The 21,230-nt window shown below is 38.3% G+C and overlaps 1 protein-coding gene across 2 annotated transcripts in view; it reads left to right on the top strand.

Moving 5' to 3' along the window:
• Positions 1–21,230, top strand: part of FMN1 (formin 1) — a 414,086-nt gene that overhangs the window by 287,431 nt on the left and 105,425 nt on the right. The gene's annotated exons all lie outside the window — the stretch shown is intronic.

Raw genomic sequence — 21,230 nt, 5'->3', positions numbered from 1 at the left:
ATTTATCTTTTTCAATTAATGTTTTTGTGTTCTTCAGATAAACACCCAGAAGTGGAATACCTGGGTCATATGGTATTTCTAGTCTTAATTTTTTGATTCTCCATACAGAGTCTCCAAACCGTTTTCCCCAGTGCCTACACCAGTTTACAGTCCCAACAACAGTGTACAAAGTTCTCTCATCTCCACATCCTCTCCAACATTTGTTATTTCTTATTTTTTCCAAAATAGTCATTTTAACAGGTGTAAAGTGTATCTCATTGTGGTTTTGATTTGTATTTCCCTAGTAATTAGTGATGTTGAACATCTTTTCATGTGCCTGTTGGCTATCTGCATCTCTTTTTTGGAAAAATGTCTGTTCAGAATCTCTGCCCATTTTTAACTAAGTTGTTTGTTTTCTTGTTGTTAAGTAGTATGAGTTCTCTGTATATTTTGGCTATTAACCCCGTATCAGATATTTGATTTGCAAATATCTTCTCCCATTTAGTAGGTTGCCTTTTCATTTTGATGATCATTTCCTTTGCTGTACAAAGCCTTTAGTTTGATGTAATCCCATTTGTTTATTTTTATTTTTGTCCCCCTTGCCTTTGGAGTCAGATCTACAAAACATAACTAAGACCAGTGTCAGTGAGGTTACCACCTATGTTTTCTTCTAGGTATTTTATGGTTTCAGGTCTTACATTCAAGTCTTCAGTTTTGTTTGAATTAATTTTTGTACATGGTATAAGAGACAAGTTTCATTCTTTTGCATGTGGCTGTTCTGTTTTCCCAACACCATTTATTGAAGAGACCATCCTTTCTCTGTTGTGTGTTATTTGCTTCTTTGTTGTAAATTAATTGTCCACATATGTGTATTTATTTCTGGGCTCTCAATTCTGTTACATTGATCTATGTAGCTGTTTTTCTGCCAGTACCATACTGTTTTGATTACTGTAGCTTTGTATTATAGTTTGAAATCAGGAAACATGTCACCTCCAACTTTGTTCTTCTTTCTCAAGATTGTTTTGGCTCTCAGGGTTTTTTGTAGTTCTATGCAAATTTTAGAATTTTTTGTTCTAGTTCTGTGAAAAGTGCCCTTGGTATTTTAATAGGGATTGCATTGAATATGTAGATTGCCTTGGGTAGTATGGTCATTTTAACAGTATTCTTCCCAACTATGAACACAGTATATCTTTCCATCTATTTGTATTGTCTTCAATTTCTTTCATTGGTACCTTATAGTTTTTCGAATACAGGTCTTTTACCTCCTTAGGTAGGTTTATTCCTAGGTATTTTATTCTTTTTGATGTGATTGTAAATGAGATTATTTCCTTAATTTCTCTTTCCCATAGTTGGTTGTTAGTGTACAGAAATGCAACAGATTTCTGTATATTAATTATTTTTGTATACTGCAACTTGACCAAATTCATTGATGAGCTCTAGTAGTTTTCTGGTGGTGTCTTTAGAATTTTCCATGTAGAGTATCATGTCATCTACAAACAGTGACAGTTTCACCTCTTCCTTTCCAATTTTGATTCCTTTCATTTCTTTTTCTTGTCTGATTGCTGTGGGTAGGAGTTCCAGTACGATGTTGGGTAAAAGTGGTGAGAGTGGGTATCCTTGTCTTGTTCCTGATCTTACAGGAAATGCTTTCAGCTTTTCACCACTGAGTAGGATGTTACCTGTGGATCTGTCATATATGGGCTTTATTATGTTAAGGTACATCTTCTCTATACCCACTTTGTTGAGAGTTTTTATCATGAATGGATATTAAATGTTGTCAAATGTTTTTTCTGCATCTATTGCAATGATGATATGGTTTTTATCCTTCAGTTTGTTCATGTTGATGTATCATGTTGATTGAATTGCAAATGTTGAACCATCTTGCATCCCTGGAATAAATTCCACTTGATCACAGTGTATGATCCTTTTAATGGATTATATTCAGTTTGATGAATTTTGTTGAGGATTTTTGCATCTGTGTTCATCAAGGATATTGACCTGTAATTTTCTCTTTTTTTGTGTGGTGTCCTTGTCTGGTTTTGGTATCAGGGTAATGCTAGTTTCATAAAATGTGTTTGGAAGGTTTCCCTCCTCTTTGATTTTTTTGGAAGAGTTTGAGAAGGATGGCCATTAAATCTTATTTGAATGTTTTGTTGAATTCACCAGCGAAGCTGTGTTGTCTTGGGCTTTTGTTTGTTGGGAGATTTTTGATTACTGTTTCAATCTCTTTACTAGAAAACAGTCTGTTCAGATTTTCTGTTTCTTCATGATTCAGTCTTAGAAGATTGTATGTTTTTAGGTTTTATCCATTTCTTCTATCTTGTCCAGTTTGTTGGTGTAATCTCTTATGATCCTTTATATTTCGTGGTATCAGTTTTAGCTTTTCCTCTTTCATTTCTGATTTTATTGATTTGGGCCCTCTCTCTTTTTTCCGTGATAAATCTGGCTAAAGTTTTATCAATTTTGTTTATCTTTCCAAAGAACCAGCTCTTAGTTTCATTCATTCTTTTTATTGTGCGTTTACTCTCTTCCTTCCTTAAATTAATTTTGAGCTTCATTTGTTCTTCTTTTTCTAGTTCTTTTAGGTTTAAGGTTAGACTGTTGATCTGGGAGTTTTCTTGTTCCTTGAAGTAGGCCTGTATTGTTATGAACTTCCTCCATAGAACCTCTTTTGCTGCATCTCATAGGTTTTGGTATGTCATATTTCTGTTTGCATTTTTCTCTAGGTATTTTAAAATTTCTCCTTTGATTTCTTCAGTGACCCATTGTTCAGTAGCATGTTGTGTAACCTTCACTTTTTTGTAGCTTCTCCCATTTTTTTTCTTGTGACTGATTTCTGGTTTCATGCTATTGTAGTCAAAAGAGATGTTTGATATGATTTCGGTGTTCTTGAGACTTGTTCATTGAGACTTGTTCTGTGACCTAACATGTGATCTGTCCTGGGGAATGTTCCATGTACACTTGAGAAGAATGTGTATTCTGCTGCTTTGGGGTGGAATGTTCTGTATGTGTCTATTAAGTTTATCTGACCTAATGTGTCATTTAGGGTCAGTGTTTCCTTACTGATTTTCTCTCTGGGTGATCTTTCCATTGATGTAAGTGGTGTGTTAAAGTCCCCTACTATTATTGTATTATTGTCAGTTTCTCCCTTTACATCTGTTAATTGTTGCTCTGTATGTTTAGATGCTCCTATGTTGGGTGCATAAATATTTACAAATGTTGCAGTCTCTTGTTCGATTGACCCATTGATTATTATGTAATGCCCTTCTTTTTCTTTTATTAGTTTTTGTTTTAAAGTCTTTTTTTTTCTGATATGAGTATAGCTACTCCAGCTTTCTTTTCATTTCTATTTGCATGAAATATCTCTTTCCTTTCCTTCACTTTAGGTCTGTGTGTGTACTTTCTTCTGAAGTGAGGCTCACATAGGCTGCGTATGAATGGGTCTTGTTTTTTAATTCATTCAGCCACTCTTTTAATTTTGATTGGTAAATTTAGTCCATTTACATTTAAAGTAATTATTGATACTTTTACAATACAATACAGTAAGTACAGTTATACTTCTGACATTTTGTTATTTGTTTTCTGGTTTTTGTAGTTCCTCTCTCTGCCTTTCTTCTTCTCTTTCTCTTTTCCCATGTGTTTTGATGTTTTTCCTTAGTGTTATGTTTAGATTTCTTTCTCATTTTCTTTTGTGTATTTACTGTAAGTTTTTTCCCTGTGGTAATAGTGGGGTTCACCTATAACATCCAAGTAGTAGCCTGTCTTAAGTTGGTAGCAACTTAAATTTGAACACTTGTTAAAGCTTTAACTTTTTACCCTCCCCCCCACCACATTTTATACTTTTGATGACATGCTTTATGCATCCCTTAACTAATTTTTGTAATTTTAGTTAATTTTACTACTTTTGTCTTTTAACCTTCATGCTTGCTTTGTAAGTGTCTTTTAACCTTCATCCATTGCTTTGTCTTACAGCTCACTGATTCGTTCTTCTGCTCAACCAGTCTATTGTTGAACTCCTCTAGTGTATTTTTTAGTTCAGCTAAAACTTCTGTTTGGGTAATATTTTTTATCTCTTTGTTGACGTCCTCACTGTGTTCATACATTCTTCTCCTGAGTTCCGTAAGCCTTTTTATTACTTTGAACTCTTTATTGGGTAGATTGCTTGTCTCTGTTTTATTTAGTTGTTTTTCTGAGGTTTTATCTTAATCTTTTGATTGAAACATATTCCTTTGTCTCCTCATTTTGCCTAATACTCTGTATTTGTTTCTTTGTACTGGGTGTATCATCTGTCTCTCCCAGTCTTGAAGGAGTAGCCTAATTTAGGAGATGTCCTGTGGAGCTCAGAAGCACGATCCCACCCAGCCACCATAGCTTGGCACTCAAGGGGTATCCCTTATGTGGGCTTCATGTACCCTTCTGTTGTGGTCAGACTGTGGCTGCTGTGGGGCACTGGTGGGCAGGGTTATCACCCAGCCAGCTGTGAGGCCCGTCTGAGGCCTCAGCAGGGTGCACCCACTGGTGCTAACAGGTTAGAGGGAGAATTCCAAAATGGTACCCACCAGCACTGGCATTAGCATTGTCGCCTGAGTTCACAAAAATGGCTTGTGCCAGTGTCTCAGTCCCAGGGGAGCATTGAAACTGGTTCCTGTCTCTCTGGCAGACACTTTAAGATTAGTGAGTGCATTACCTTCACCTGTGATCCATGTGCTGTTAATAAGTCTGGTGTGTTTGCACTGATTTTCAGGTCCAGTGAGTCTGCATGCAAATCCTTTAAGAGTAGGTTTCCTCATTCCATGCAGTCCTGTCTTTTTTTTGGACCGTTCCCCATTGGTTTTCAAAGCCAGGTGTTTGGGGGCTTGTCTCTCCTATGCAGGATCTAGAGGTTGGAATGTCTGACGTGGAGCTTGAATCCCTCACTCCTCAGGTAAAAGATACTGTCTTGATACTGTCCTTTTATCCTTTGTTGTGGAGGCTGTGTTCATCCAATTTTCATGTCCTTTTCCAAGGGAATTCTTCCACATACAGTTGTAGATTTGTTATATCCATGGGAGGAGGTGAGTTCAAGATCTTCCCTCACAGCCATCTTGAACCCTCTCCCTGGGTCTAGGTTTTTAAACTGATGTGTACTTTTAATGTATTATTTTTCTTCTTTAAAGTTGTTATAAAAGTGTGAAGCATAATCAGTGACATGTTCAAGTCAGTGACATGGAGTAAAAAGGTATTTAATCTAATAGGAGGAATTAAATGGTTGTTCACTTTGCTCAAAGTCTTATCACAGGTACCTGACTCATCTTGAAGAGAGGGTTAAGATCCTGCGGTTCCCCAGGCCAGCAGGAGATAGCTCAGATGGGCCTCCCTTGCCTTTAAATTTTATCACTTAGGATCATTAACATCAGGGCTGAAGATGTAGGGGAGTTTAATAGACATTTTAGAACCTGTTTTACTTTGCCTCTCCCAGGGGATACTATTTATTTGTCACCATTCAGCTGTCTTGTTCTTCCCTGCATCAGCCGTACCCAGAATTTCCCCTTTCCTCTGAGAGTCCCCCATCCTTCCCCACTTAATACACACTCATGTCACATGTAACCATATAGTAGCCTCCTGTGTCAGACCTCACCAACTCACCTTCTCTAACCTGACAGGCCCTAGGATGCAGACGACCAGGGCTGCTGGACCAGTAACTTTCCCTGTACCATAACTCAACAGAGAGGTAGGATCAATGACAGGTTTATAGGAGAGCAGGGCTTTAAATAGCTGAGGTCAGTGTCTGGAGGCTTCCCGTTAATACTACTAACAGCATCCCGCCAGCGAGACGATTGACCACTTTGTTACCCACTCTAAACTATTTCTGATTTTCAACTTTAATTTCAAACACATCCTAAGAAATCTCGACTCCCAGCAAATTGACAATGCAGCCCTCTTTATATGAAGCCTTGTTTATAGGCCACAATTCTCCGGACAGATTTACAAGTGTCTGCGGAGTTTTAAAAGACGATTGCTTAACCGGCATTAAGTGAGACGCATAGGACTGTGTAAATATTTTAGCTGGAATAGGGGATTTTTTTTTTAAACGTCTGAGCCAGATATTGCATTAAATCTGAAGACAGTGGCAAACTGATTAGCAGTAGTTGCCAGCTTCATGCTTTGCCAATGATTCCCGTAGCCAAGATTAGATACCAGAATCCATCCACCAGTTGAGGTTGTATGTTTTAAAATAACTTTCCATCCCTTTCTCCCTTCTCCTTATGCCTTTCCATCTTTTCTCTTTTATTTCTTCAAGATTTGTTTAGATGTAAACACTTTGCAGAGTAGAAAATTACAGTTAGTGTGACTAACCAGTGAAGGCTGAGACGGGAATGTGGGCCTGGAGGTCAGAGAGGCTGCGGAAGGCTCACAGCTGTCCTGATTGAGCAACGTGGAGACAGGTTCCTCTTTGCTAATGGGCTTATTTATCACAATCACTGGTCTCTTCGTAGCCAGCTGTTGCACTGCTGGGAGGAAACAGTCCTAAGATCAGCACGGCTACCTCTTTCACATACCGATCTCCTTGAATTGCTGTTGCCTTCAAGATTTATATGTGTGAGTGAATTCATCACTTAATTTTAATGAAAACTGCATGAAATCAGCATTTTGGCTCCAGAGGAAGTATCTTTTATTTAAGCATTTCTACGGAAAAGCATTTTCCTGATTTGAGCACCAGGTAAGATGGATGGCTTTGTCTCAAGTGTCGCTGCTGTGAGAGGGAGGCATCCTACCCAACAGGGCCTGGCTCTGCCTTTGCTGATCCCATCAGCAACCTCTTACTTTTCATCCACTGATTTTCACTTAAAGATACTCCTTAAAGCAATACTCACTTGGTTGCCCCAAAACGTAGGTTCCGTCTATTCTCCACAAATTGCTTAAATTGTAATCAGGTGTCCAGATCATTATGTGATATTCTTGATCTGCAGGTCCGACCATCTTAAATTTATGTGTTCATAATTACATAAATGTATGTTTCTCAAAAAGTATGAGTGTTTGAGGCAAATTTTAATTTTGCCTGTAGACATCCCCAAAATTCAGATGGCTCCACTGGCATTGACAATAGTATAATTGACATTCAGAATAAATGTGATACATAGGACCTTTCAAAACTGCTGTCAGGGACAGGCCTCAAACCTAGTCTTATGCTGTGGTTAATTCTAGATTATTTTGTATTAACTTCTGTATGTCACCAGTTATCTTCACCTTTGAGTAAATTACCTCAATGCGTGGATGGTCATCTCACTGTTTTCCATCCTAGAGTATAATCACTTCAAATGCAAGGACCATAGTCCTTATATTACAGTGGCAGGCACAATTCTAGCTCCTGTGTAGCCAGCCACCTCTGCAGAGTGGTAGAGAAGGTACAATTTTATTTTCAAAAATCTCTCTCCTTCGTCTTTCCCATTTTGGTACAATCCATGTTGTACCAAAAGCAGCTTGGCCACTATGTATCAAGGACTTAAAAAAATTTTTTTTTTAATTTTTACCCTTAATTCCACTTGTAAAATCTATCCTAAAGAAGTAATCTTAAACTCAGAATAAGTTTTTATGGGCACAGATGTTACTTAAAGGCTGAATAATTCACTATAAGAATAAGGTAGAAAGGACTTTGGTATTCAGCTGCAGGGGAATTGTTACATGAACTAAGGCATATCCACTTGATGAAATTTTATATGGCTGTTAAACACAGTGCTTGTGAATTTTGTGAAATAATATGAGAAAGTGTGCCTGATATGTTTAATAGAAAGAATAAAGGTACATAGATTTCTCTATCAAATAAAAGTATATAAAAATAACATATAAAAGCAACCTCTATAGAATTATGGAGGTTGGGGGGGGGCGGTGATGCAGAGGCTGAGACACTAAAAAAAAGGTACCAAAGTCTTAAATGGTGGCTGTTCTGGTCATGGTACCATGAATGATTTTTTTCCTATTAACTTTTTTTTAAGTGTGTTTTGCGTTTCTTTATGTGTATTACCTTCATAGTACTTAATAGAAGTTAATTGCTGCTCTCCTCCCCAGGATGAGTTCCCTTCCCCTTCAGATGCTCAGAAACTTCATGTTTGCTGCCTGCCCGAGGCGTCCCACTAGACCATCTACTTAGAGATCAGAACCTTGCTGATCGTGCTTTTTTCTTCCATTATAACGCAATTTCCCTGTCTCTTGTTTGAAATCTACCCTCTCAAATTTTTGTTTGATAATGTTTGCTTTCTCAGCTAATATATATATGCATTTCTAAAGAGATCTTCTGGAGGTAGCATCTTTAGTTCAAGGGAAGGCTTCTAATGGTGGTGATTTTCATGGGGGCCACGGGAAGGGATGTTTTCAAATAAATGGATTGATCACTTAACACTCTATAAATCAAAGCACGCCCAATCCATCTATATTATGGGTAGGTGATTAATGAATATTTTTCATGCTAATGTCTCACAGGCCAAGGCAGCATCTATGACCACATAATCATCACAGTGGAAATTCTGACTCAGCTGTGATGTTTGATAGGAGGGACCTTTGAATAGTGCTTGAGACAATTCCGTGCAAAGCCTGTAGTCGGTGGCCCAGCTTTGCAAGTCTTTCCAAAAGTCCTAAAGCATGTTGGCATGTCCTCACTTGGCCTTGTCACTTCTGCTTAAATTTTTTCATGGAGAATACTCATGATCATGGGACCTTAAGGTAAATTTGATCTTGGACAGCCTCCCTCTGTGAAGTGAATCAGCATCATGGGATTCCCCTGGACCCAAGCTTCCTGGTGGGTTTATTTTTACACAACATTTCTCTGGGGAAAGGGGCACCCACTCTTGATCAGAGAAGCGCTAGAGACTATCTTCTTGGATGGAAGGATCTTCCCCGTTTTGCTATTTTTTTTTTTTCTCTAGCTTAACTTCATAAACCAGTGGCTATAGAATCTGTCTTCACTTACCTCACCTCTCTCCAATTTAGCTTCCTCCCTCCATCCCCGACTCCCTGAAACTGCTTCTGAGACTACCAGTGACTTCCCTATTGCTAGAGTCAGTGGTCCCTTCTCTGTCTTCAACTTGACCTTTCAACAGTATTGCGCAGAGCTGACTGCTTTTTCTTGCAGTAATGGTTTCCTCTCGGATCTTGTGACTCCATACTCCTGATTTTCTACTTTCCTGCTCATTCTTGCTGCCAAAATTTCAGCCTCTGTACACTGGTGCCTAATCGAATCTCAGAGACAGGGTTTTGGGTGAAGTAGAAAAGAATAGCTTTATTGCTTTGCCAGGCAAAGGGGGACACAGCGGGCTCATGCCCTGAAAAACTGTATGTCCCAACCAGGGAGGATTTGATGAGTTTTATAGTAACTGTTCAAGGGTGGGGTTGCTAATAAGATTAGGGTGTGTACAGGGCCTGCACTCCTCTAATCTGGTCTCAGGTAATCTTCTTGATGAGCTTCTCTGGTTCCTTTAATGTAGCCTCAGGTGGTCTTTCTCTGGTATGAAGAGTGCTGACATCTTAAAGAGTTTAAAGACATTGTTATGTGCATCCCTTGAGGGACCAGGACCCTGCCCCAAGGCTGCACTATTGTTTCTTGGCTGCCCCTCCCTTGTCTTTGCATCCTTTCCCTTCCCTGCTTAGCACCTGTTCAAATCTGCCCTTCTGAACTCAGGGAAGATCATGGAGGCTGGACGGAGACAGAAAGGCTTCCATGCTTAGGAACCCTACAGGGTCCTGCTCGGTTTCACTCTCTGTCCTTTGCTGACCTCTCCTCCACTGCTTGCATGCAACCTCTTCTCTTCTCTCCCTAGCAATTCATCTACTTCCATGGCTTTAAATACCAGAGTTATGCCTGTGATTTCCTGGAGTGTATTTCTATCCCAGCCATGCAGCCTGGACTGCAGACTTTTATATATAATGTGGGTGTCTAATTGACATCTCTAACTTAACATGTCCTAAATCACACTCTTGATTTTCCTCCTCAGACTTAACTTGTGGCTCCCTCCGTTACTCTGGTCAAGTCTCCAGTCAAATGTCTTCACAGTGAGACTTTTCCTGATCACTTTATATAAAATTACAAGCCTCCTACTTCTACAGCATTTTCTGTCCTCCTTTCCCTAATCAAGGTAAGGTGGTTCCAGTTCCTTTTTAATCCATTTCCTTGAATCCAGTTCCTTTGAATCAGGACACTAGAGATCCAGGAAAGAGAGAAGATCTGTGTCTCTGGGGTCCAGTCATCCTATTACCATTTAGCTTATCCCAAATGACCCGTGCATTTCTGTAATGCTTTACTTTTCCTCCTCATATTTCCTCTTTCTGAAACTACTTCCCTCTTCCTTCATTATGCTGGGCTGGCTGGCTGACTCCTCCTTGACCTTTGCAATTCAACTCATAAGTTATCTCTTTTGGAGAACCTTCCCTGGGCACCACCTCCCAATTCCAATCTGAATTGAAAGCTCCTATCCGGTGTCCCATGACACTATACTATATTACAGTTTGTTGATTTCCCTGTCTCTCTATGTTATTATACTCTTATGAACATTTTGAAAGGAGAGATGACCGATAGGTGTGGTTAAATATTTGTCCTCAGTGTTTACCAGTTGCATAGTGCAGATACTCAATATTTTGAATGTATGACTATACATGATTGTATAACCCGTAAAGATGCATAGTAGGGCTAGAAGCCACCCTGTCTCCTGTGATCTAAGAGCAGCTTACTCCAAAATCCCATCTCTGTGGAAAAACAAAGATGTCCATAGGATTTGAAGGGAAGGGGATTGGAGGGATGCCTTCTTGTGAGGTGTCTTTGTTCTGCACTAGGTCCAAACTTTGTGTAAAATTGAGCCCCTCCTCATTATTCACAGGCCACACTCACTCACAGCAGCCAGCACTGTGAGTTTAGTGGGGCTCTACTGAAGCTGCAGGGACGACCCAGAAGCCAGACTTCTCCAATTCAATTATACTCTCATCCTACCTATAAATGTCTGTGTCCATCTCTCCTTCTGAGAGAGATCCAAACTCCTCTTCCTCTGTTACGAAAGACAACATCCCATTTCCCTGAAGCCCTCATCTGGAGCTCTTGGGATGTTTGCTTCCAAGAATTTATCAAAGATTTTTGTTTCCAATAATGACTATCCCCTTTCCACGAATTCTGAATCGAGGTTTTGAATTTTTTTAAAAAACATATATCTCATATCTGAATGAATGAATGAATGTGAATGAAAATGACATGGTATTCAGTCTACATGTGTTTCCCCAAGCCCCTGCCTCTATCTATCTAGGTGCATTTTACATATAAAAATGTATTTTTGTGTGTCTGTGTATGTATATACTAGAGACAAATTCTATCAAGGCACTAATATCTGTACTGCGTGCATGTAAGTGTATTCATTTGGTAGTTTATTTGGTAGTTTGTTCATTTATTTAGCTAATATTCATTGAGTATCTTGTATGGGCTAGACATCATAGTAGGTGCCAGGAAAGTAACAGCAAGCAAAGTACACTGCTTTTGCCTAATGAGGGAGACATTCAAATAATCGTGAAGATTATCGTATAGTTACGAAGGGGAGGTGTGCCACGCTATGAGACTGTAATTGGGGAGACCTCATTCGTATAGAGTGGAGGGTCAAAAAGCAGTCCCAATGAAGTGACCTTTGAGCTGAGATGAAAATGATGACTAACCACTAACCAGGCCCTGGTTACTCAGGGCGCGGAGGAGAATATCACTGGCTAAAAAAAGCCCTGATGATGGGAAGAAATGGATGATGCTTGAAGATCTGAGAGAGGGCCACTGGAGCAGAGTGTGGCGGGGGGAGGGAGTGAGTTTAGGGAAGGGCCAGTCTCTAAGAGCAGTGGAAGCCCCTGGAGGGTTTAAGCAGGGGATTGGCATAAGCAGAGGTGTGTGTTATAAAGATGACTTTGACTCCAGTGTGGAGGACAGATCAGGAGGAGGCAAGGGTGGATGTGGGAAGAACAGCTAAGAAGGTGTCTCAGCAGTCTGGTGAGAGTGATGGACTCAAGAGCTCTTTTGGAGGTGAAACTATGGGCTAGACATGTACACTTGGTGTTATCGTCCTAGAGGTGGTGACTGAAATGTTTACCTGGAAATTGTCTAGAGAGAGGACATAGCCTGAGAAGAGAAGAAATATTCAAGAACTTGAAATTTTAATGGCAGAGTATAGAAGGATGAGGCCGCAAAGGAGACAGAGCAGTCAGAGTTAGGAGAAAAGCCGGGGATGCGGGACCCAGAGCCAGGGGACAGACTGTTTCAGGAAGGGAAAGTGGTTGACAGAGTGGAATCCTGCTGGGAAGTGAACTAAAAAGAGATATTTTTTCTTTAAAAAAAGACAGTGACAATAGGGTAGATTCATTGGTGACTTGAGGGTGATTTTTTCCGTGTCATAATGGGGGTGAAGTAAATTTCAATGGGTCCGGGATTAAGTAGTGAATGAGAAACGGAAAAAGTGAGTATGGGCAATTTCTTAAAGATGGTTTGGCTGTGAAAGAGATTAGACTATTTATAGCATAGTGATTTGTTGTTTACTAAACACATAAATATTAGGAAAGTCAACTTGTTCAAAGAATTTGTGGGGTTGTTATTGTTTCGTTGTTCTTGGAAACGGGAAGAATAAAGCCATGTACACTATGTTATCTAGCTAGGTTTAGCACTGTTTGAATATTTTAAATGGATAAAGAATATTTTGGGTAGCATTTTACTTCTCAGTGTACAAAGTGTTTTCTCATGTACCTCTCATTTAGTCCTCATGAAATTTTATACGTCAAGAAACTAAGAGTCAGAGAGGTATTAAATAACTTTCCAAGCCGTAAAGAGTATGGAAAACGAAGAATAAATAAATGTATCTTGAAATTAAGAGTAGTTCAAAGAGAAAATTTTTCTAATGTATTAATTTTCAATCTATACGCATATATATTATAGGTATACTATATATATAGCTGTCTTCCACAATTAGAAACATACCAAAGCTCCTGTTTTAATTTATTAAAAGTTAACAAATTCTTTCAGTGCCTTGCTTGTATTTCTCTTAAGTCCAGTTATTTGTTTACTAGGTCTTTTATTTTGATAACATTTATTGGTACCTTCTGAAGACTAATACATTTGATTTCTCAAGTACAGGTGTATTCCAAACTCATTTTCCACTTCACATTATGGTTTAATAAATATTATAACTGTTATAACAAAGACATAACTGCACCTAAGATTTGAAAAATGATTCTACCTTATAAAAGAAGCACAGATAGGACATTCTTCACTTACCTGCTCATATAGTTCCAGTTTAAGGCTCAGAGTTTTGAATTAGCTTTTTTTAAATGGCTTTATTGAGATAAAAGCACATTCCATATAATTCACCCTTTTAAGGTGTACAATTCAGTGATTTTTGTTATATTCACAGGGCTGTGCAACCATCACTACACTCAATTTTAGAAAATTTTCATTACCCAGAAAGAAGCCTCATACCGCTTAGCCCCCTAATCTCTCTACCCCTCTTTCCCCTTAGCCTCATACCACTTCACCCCCTAATCTCTCTACCCCTCTTTCCCCCAGTCCTGGGCAACCCCATACTCTACTTTTTATCTTATAGATTTACCTATTCTGCGCATGTTGTACAAATGGAGTCATACAGTGTGTGGTCCTCTGTAACTGGTTTCTTTCACTTAGCATAATGTTCTCATTGACTTTTGAGGCTTAGACACAGTGCATGTACAGATACAAAGTAGCACTGGTGTGTGTAAGTCCATCTATGCCTCTACATTATTCTGAGGTAACATTCTAACCCAGGTACCATGTATCTAAGGTCTATATCTTTACTCCTAATACCCAGTTGCCCATTCAAGGTTTTTGACTACTTTGGATACAGATCTTTGCCTTTGGATGCATAGAGTCACTAGGAGGAATAATTTGGACATGGTAATTATATCAACGGAATCCCCAAACAAAGGATAGTGAGAGAAGACACCTTTGATTACATACAGGTTGTCCACACAAGGGTCATTAATGCACAGTTGTCTGATTTGAGCCCAGAAATTTGGGCTTTGGGGGTCTATTTAGCAGAAAAGGAATCTAGCAGTTGGTTCCCTTTGAAATCTAATCTATACGGAATTCTCTTTTAGGGTAGATTTTCTGTTTGCCCTGCACCGCACCCTAGCCCCAGAATTTCCTATAACACCACTCATGACCCCACCATGCTCAGCCATAAATGCCCCCCATATCCAGCATCAGAACCCAAGAACATGAAATAGGCACTTTCTATTTCCAGTTTTTGTCATTTGTTTTTGACTTAAATTGGATTGAAATCTTCCTTTATGTAGCCTTTAAAAGAAATGTACATACAGAATATAGCCACAAAGTAGCATTCTCACTTGCGCCAAACCTTTAACAAGCAAATTTTTTAAATTCCTAATATTTTACTGATTTTATGTATGATTTTTCCCCCTCCATAGAAGTCCCCGAATTGCAGCCAGCTCAGCGCCTTTTTATTTCTATTTTAATATATTGGATTTAATGTAATCCCCTAACCATTCAGTTCAAGGCCAGTACCATGAAAAAACATTGTGTAGGTTCATCATGCTAATACTGCTATTTTGATTTCTGAATTTGTTTTAAAATTTATTTTGTTAAACGTATGTTTTGGTCCAGAAAACTTAAAGCTCTGTGTGTGTGTGTGTGTGTGTGTGTGTGTGTTGCTTGATGTGAAAAGCACTAGGAAGAACACTATACTGTCCTGCTGTTACTAAAGAGAGGCCTTGAAATACAGTACGAAAGGATATAATTCACATGTTTGTGTGCAGTTCAAATTACGAGAAACAATAATTACTATGTGCCATTTCCATTGAGAAATTTTTGTTGGTGACCCATTCACTACAGTGTCTGAGGGCATAGGTTTTAGTCTTTTTTTTTTTTTTCACTGATGTATCCCCAGTACCGAGTACAGTTTGTGGCACATAGTTGGCATGCAATAGCTATTTGGTGAATTGATGTATTTATTGAATGAATTTCTTTAGAATGAACTCCTAGCGTTCTATGCCCTTTATAATCTAACCCTGATTTGTATCTCTCACATAAACCCCATTGATGTTAACACAAACATTTGCTTTAGTTTGTGTTAGTCTCTTAGTTCTTTTTTTTAAATCACTTTCTTTTTATTGAACTGTAGTTGATGTACAATATTATATAAGTTTCAGGTGTACAACATAGTGATTCACAATCTTTAAAGGTTATATTTCATTTATTATAAAATATTGGCTATATCCCCTATGTTGTACTATATATATATATATCCTTGCAGCTTATTTATTTTATACATAGTAGTTTGTACCTCTAAATCTCCTACCCCTATATTGCCCGTCCCCTCTTCCCTCTCCCCACTGGTAACCACTAGCTTGTTCTCCATATCTGCGAGTCTGTTTCTTTTTTTTGTTATATTCACTAGGTGGTTTTATATTTTTAGATTCCACATATAAATGATATATAGTATTTGTCTTTCTCCATCTGACTTAATTCACTTAACATAATACCCTGCAAATGGCAAAATTTCAAAACTTTATTCTTTTTATGGCTGTGTAGAATTCCATTGTATATATACTACATCTTCTTCATCCATCTGTCTGTTGATGGACACTTAGGTTGCTTTCATATCTTGGCAGTTGTAAATAATGCTGCTATGAACATTGTGGTGCATGTATCTTTTAGAATAAGTATTCTTGTTTTTTTCAGATAAATACCCAGAGGTGGAATTGGTGGGTCATATGGTAGTTCTATTTTTAGTTTTTTGAGGAACCTCCATATTGTTTTCCATAGTGGCTGCACCAATTTACACTCCCACCAACAGTATGAGGGTTCCCTTTTTTCTACATCTTCACCAACATTTGTTATTTATGGTCTTTTTGATGATTGCCATTCTGACAAGTGTGAGGGAATATCTCATTGTGGTTTTAATTTGCATTTCTCTGATGCTTAACAATGTTGAGCATCTTTTCATATGCCTGTTGGCCATCTGTATTTCTTCTTCAGAAAAATGTCTATTCAGGTCTTCTACCCATTTTTTAAATTGAGTTGTTTGGTTTTGTGATGTTGTTGTATGAGCTGTTTATATATTTTAGATATTAACCCTTTATCAGTCATATCACTGGCAAATATTTTTCTCCCATTCAGTAGGTTGTCTTTTTGTTTTGTCAGTGGTTTCCTTTGCTGTGCAAAACCTTTTAATTAGGTCCCATTTGTTTAGTTTTGCTTTTTATGTCTTTGCTTTAGGAGACAGATCCAAAAAAATATTGCTACAATTTATGTAAAGGAATGTTCCGCCTATGTTTTCTTCTAGGAGTTTTATGGTTTCCAGCCTTACATTTAGGTCTTTAATCCATTTTGAGTTTATTTTTGTATATGGTGTTAGAGAATGTTCTAATTTCATTCTTTTATATGTAGCTGTCCAGTTTTCCCAGCACCACTTATTGAAGAGACTGTCCTTTCTCCGTTGTATACTCTTGCCTCCTTTATCAAAGATAAGTTGACCATATGTGCATGGATTTATCTCTGGGCTTTCTATCCTGTTCCATTGATCTATATTTCTGTTTTTGTGCCAGTACCATACTGTCTTGATTACTATAGCTTTGTAGTATAGTCTGAGAGCGTGATTCCTCCAACTCTGTTCTTCTTTCTCAAGATTGTTTTGGCTATTTGGGGTCTTTTCTGTTTCCATACAAATTTTAAAGTTATTGTTCTAGTTCTGTGGAAAATGCCCTTTTTTTTAGGGATTACATTGAGTCTGTAGATTGCCTTGGGTAGTGTGATTGTTTTAACATTAATTCTTCTAGTTTATGAACACAGTATATCTTTCTATCTGTTGTGTTGTCTTCAATTTCTTCATCAGTGTCTTATAGTTTTCTCAGTACAGGTCTTTTACCTCCTTAGGTAGGTTTATTCCTAGGTATTTTATTCTTTTCCATGTGATTGTAAATGGAATTGTTTCCTTAATTTCTCTTTCTGAGAGTTTACTGTTAGTGTGTAGAAATTCAGTAGATTTCTGTATATCAAATTTGTATCTTGAAACTTTACCAAATTCATTGATGAGCTCTGGTAGTTTTCTGGTGGTATCTTTAGGATTTTCTGTGTAGAATATCATGTCATCTGCAAACAGTGACGGCTTTACTTCTTCCTTTCCAATTTTGATTCCTTTTATCTCTTTTTCTTGCCCAATAGCTGTGGCGAGGACTTCCAATAATTTATTGAGTAAAAGTGTTGAGAGTGGGCATACTTGTCTTGTTTCTGATCTTGGAGGAAGTACTTTTCAGCTTTTCACCATTGAGTATGATGTTAGCTGTAGGCTTGTCAGTATATGGCCTTTATTATGTTGAAGTATGTTCCCTCTATATCCACTTTCTGGAGAGTTTTTATCATAAATGGGTGTTGAATTTTGTCAAAAGCTTTTTCTGCATCTATTGAAATAATGATATAGTTTTTATTCTTAAATTTGTTAATGTGGTGTATCATATTGATCAGTTTGCAGATAGTGAAAAATCCTTGCCCTGAGATAAATCCCACTTGATCATGGTGAATGATCCTTTTGATGTGTTGTTGGATTCAGTTTGCTAATATTTTGTTGAGGATTTTTGCATCTATGTTTATCAGTGATACTGGCCTGTAATTTTTTTTGTGTGTGTTATATATCTTTGTCTGGCTTTGATATCTGAGTGATGCTGACCTTGTAGAATGAGTTTGGAAATATTCCTTCCTCTGCATTTTTTTTTTTTCTTGTTTTGGGTAATAGAGAAGGATAGATGTTAGCTCTTCTCTAAATGTTTGGTAGAATTCATCTGTGAAGCCATTTGATCCTGGACTTCTGTTTGCTGGGAATTATTTTTTATTATTGATTTACTTTCATTACTGGTAATTGGTCTGTTCATATTTTCTATTTCTTCCTGGTTCAGTCTTGGGAGATTGTGCATTTCTAGAAATTTGTCCATTTTTTTTCTAGGTTGTCCATTTTATTGGCGTATAGTTGTTCATAGTCTCTCAGTTCTTTATGTTGCTTCAGCAATCCTCTATGGTGGTCCTTTGAGCATGGCGCTCAGGGAAAGGACAGTTCTTATAAAACTGAAGAACAGGTAGAACTGGCACAGAACCATGGAGGGGTTGGGTAGGAATTCGGTCAACAGAGGAGAAAAGAGAGAATCCCAGAGTTAAAAAGCAGAGCCTAGATACATCTTTCCTTTTCTCTAAAAATGTATTCTGACTTCATTACTAAGCCCATAGGTCCTTCAACTCATACAGGAGACATGCACCATATTTTCCTAAAAATGCCCATATACATTTGAGCTGTTAAAATGATTAAACATGTATTACATTTTGATGAATTATATCTGGGCCTTGCCTCTGTATCCTTATAACCTACCCATGCTTTTTCAGTTACTCAATAAACTTTATTCCTTGTTCTTAAAGGTCAAAAACCAAAAAAACAGACAACCACTTATGACCTAACCAGTCTAGTATCTGAAATCTTAAAACATTCAAAGCTATATCTCTAAAATGCTTCACAAGCACTTAACCTATTTTTAAAATTTTTTCATTGAGGTATAGTTGATGTACAATATAAGTTTCAGGCATACAACGTAGTGACCCACAATTTTTAAAGATTATACTCCATTTATAGTTATTATAAAGTATTGGCTATATTTTATATGCTGTATTTTATATTTTAAATGCTTCACAAGCTCTTAGCCTTTAAATGAGAATACTCTCAATTTAATGTCAATTATTTTATTATGTATTGGTTTTCAATATTTCATCTCTCACAATGATGACCTATTAGTAACTAACTTCAGGAATTAATATGTACTTTAATTCTGTCAAATTTAATAGAAAAAGGAGAGAGAGAGAAAGAACCTGGGTGACTTCGGCTTTTAACATTGGAACTCCTGGCACAGCCTGTGTCTGAGGCAACCTTGGTGGTCTAGCAATATTGCATAAGCATCTTCTGGTTGGACAATTAATGACATTGGGAATTTGTCAGGGACCTCTTTCCTTTATGCACTGCCAGTCTCCAGTGTCATTGTTAATTAGTCTTCAGGTCTCCCGTTTGTCTGCTAGAATGCATCCTGGATAAGCCAAGTTAATAAGTTGGAGCGGGCAAGCTGCCTGGCCATTGAATGTGCGACTGTGCTCAGTCAGTCAGAGGGCAGCCCTCTGCTTTGATCGTGTGGAGAAGTTTAATTCTAACAGGCCACATGGGAGGCTGTGCCCACTGGGGTGCAGAGAGGGCCTCGGGCACAGCAGGGGAGCTGCTCTCCTTTGCACTTGTTTCAGTGTTTCTTATTTCAAAACCATGAAGCTCGGAGGCCCAGGGCACTTGCTTCACATTTTGCTTCACCTTTCTCCAGGAGTTTCTTCCTTGAATTCTCATAGTGGGTGGTGGAACATCAGCAAGGGAACAAAAATCATTATCTCTTTGTTCCAAGCAGAAAATTTGCACTGGGGCATATTTTTGTAAATAGAGTGTGTAGAATTTGTAGCACATAATCCCTAGCCATGACTCTTTTGCTGTTCTGGCTATGACATGTTTCAACCAAAGGCATAAAAGTGACAAATAATAAATACAAGTCCACTTGCTAGTGCCAGGCATTTTGCAAACCACTTTACATGCATTATCTCACAATTCTTATTATATCTTGCCTATGAGGAAGGGGGTCCCCATTTTGCAGATGAGAAAAGCTACAGCCCACCTGCACTCAGGTAGGTCTCGATCCAAGCACGAGCCCTTTGCCATACCACTACCTGGCCTCATAAAATCTGGGCAGTTTGATGAACCCCATGGGCTCTGTCAGCACAGATAGGACAAAGGGAGAGCTGCAGTGATCAACCCTTTTAATTCAGGCAGAGGTGGAGGCTTTGCTTGTGTATTTAGGAAAAGAAGCTCTGCCTTGGGCTTTGCGTTCGCTAGGGAGAAGTCACCTTGAAGAAATTACTATCACGGCTTCAAGTATGTCCTCTTACCAAAATGCAGGCCTCACCATATATTATTTGTGTTCGTGAAAAATAGTTCTCTATAAATGGAATTGTTGGAATTTGAATGTAGTAGAGGGCTAAAGAATTTAAAAGCCTCTCCCAATTTATATTGTGAGAATAAATATGGCTTCCTGTGTTCTCAGAATCATGGCTGGATATCATCAGAAAAGTTTATGTGGTCATGAAAGTTCATTGAAAAATGTAGATTCTTGAAAGCAGGCCTCTTCCAAAGTGTGTCTGACCAATCTCCTGCTTCTAAGCCTGCTGTCATAACTTCTCAGTCAGGAGAATGATCTTTACTACCTTCTTGTGCCTTACAGCATGAAGTGGTGGATGTTTTTGGGGTGGGGAGGGTCTTTAAAATACACTGAGCCCTTTCACATCAGCTTGGGACAGTCACAGGGTTTGTGAATGAAGAGACTAGGACCCCCGATGTACCTTCCTGGGAAGGAAGGAAAAGAGTAAACGGACAAGGAGGTCATACTGCACCCCTGGAGAGCCCACTTGGAGTCTGGGTCAACATTGCTAATTTTTTTCCCACTTCCCTCTGCACAAGAAGCTAGTTAAGGTGAGGAGATCTGATGCTTTGGCCAGGTATGCATGGAGGTCTCTGGAGAAGTTTGGAGATGAGTCAATGAAACCTGCATGATGGCTTTGCAGGGATTAATAGAAATACACCACTAAATATAATTAAAGGTAAAACATAAATGCTCTCTAGAAGGTAGATGTTTGAAAGATGCAAAATCTTTGGATTGGAAAGGTTGTATGGTGGTGGCAGCATCTCGGAGAAACTTTTTTAGGATGAACAGGACTTTGTCAAATGCGGTAGAAGGTATGTTTGGGATGAGAGCAGGATGGGCAGAGAACCACATGAATGAAGGCATGGAACTGGGAACACTGGTTTATATAAGTTGGAAACATTGCATAATTTTGATTTCATTGGTCAAATATATGGGGAAATAGAACTGAAAGGTAGAATGGTACCATCATGGAAAAGGCCTTAAATCTCAGGCCTGGGAGTTTGAATTCAGTTGAATGAGCAACGAGAACCCATTAAGAGTTCCATCTTTTTTGTGTACCTTTCCCTCTTTGTTTTCAGTGGATGATCTTGCCTTGTAATTCACAGAGACCAGGGAAAACAAGTTTCAAAGTTAACTTTTGATCTCCTCTCCCTTAAAACAAACAAAAAAAAGAACAGAACAAAAAAAAAAAACAATAGACTCACCTCTCCCCCATCTCAGTAAATGGCACTTCC

The sequence above is a fragment of the Eubalaena glacialis genome, chromosome 2 (genome assembly GCF_028564815.1).
Source record: "Eubalaena glacialis isolate mEubGla1 chromosome 2, mEubGla1.1.hap2.+ XY, whole genome shotgun sequence".
NCBI lineage: Eukaryota > Metazoa > Chordata > Mammalia > Artiodactyla > Balaenidae > Eubalaena > Eubalaena glacialis.
The sequence above is the reverse complement of the archived record's forward strand: the minus strand, read 5'-3'. Positions and strand labels throughout refer to the sequence as shown.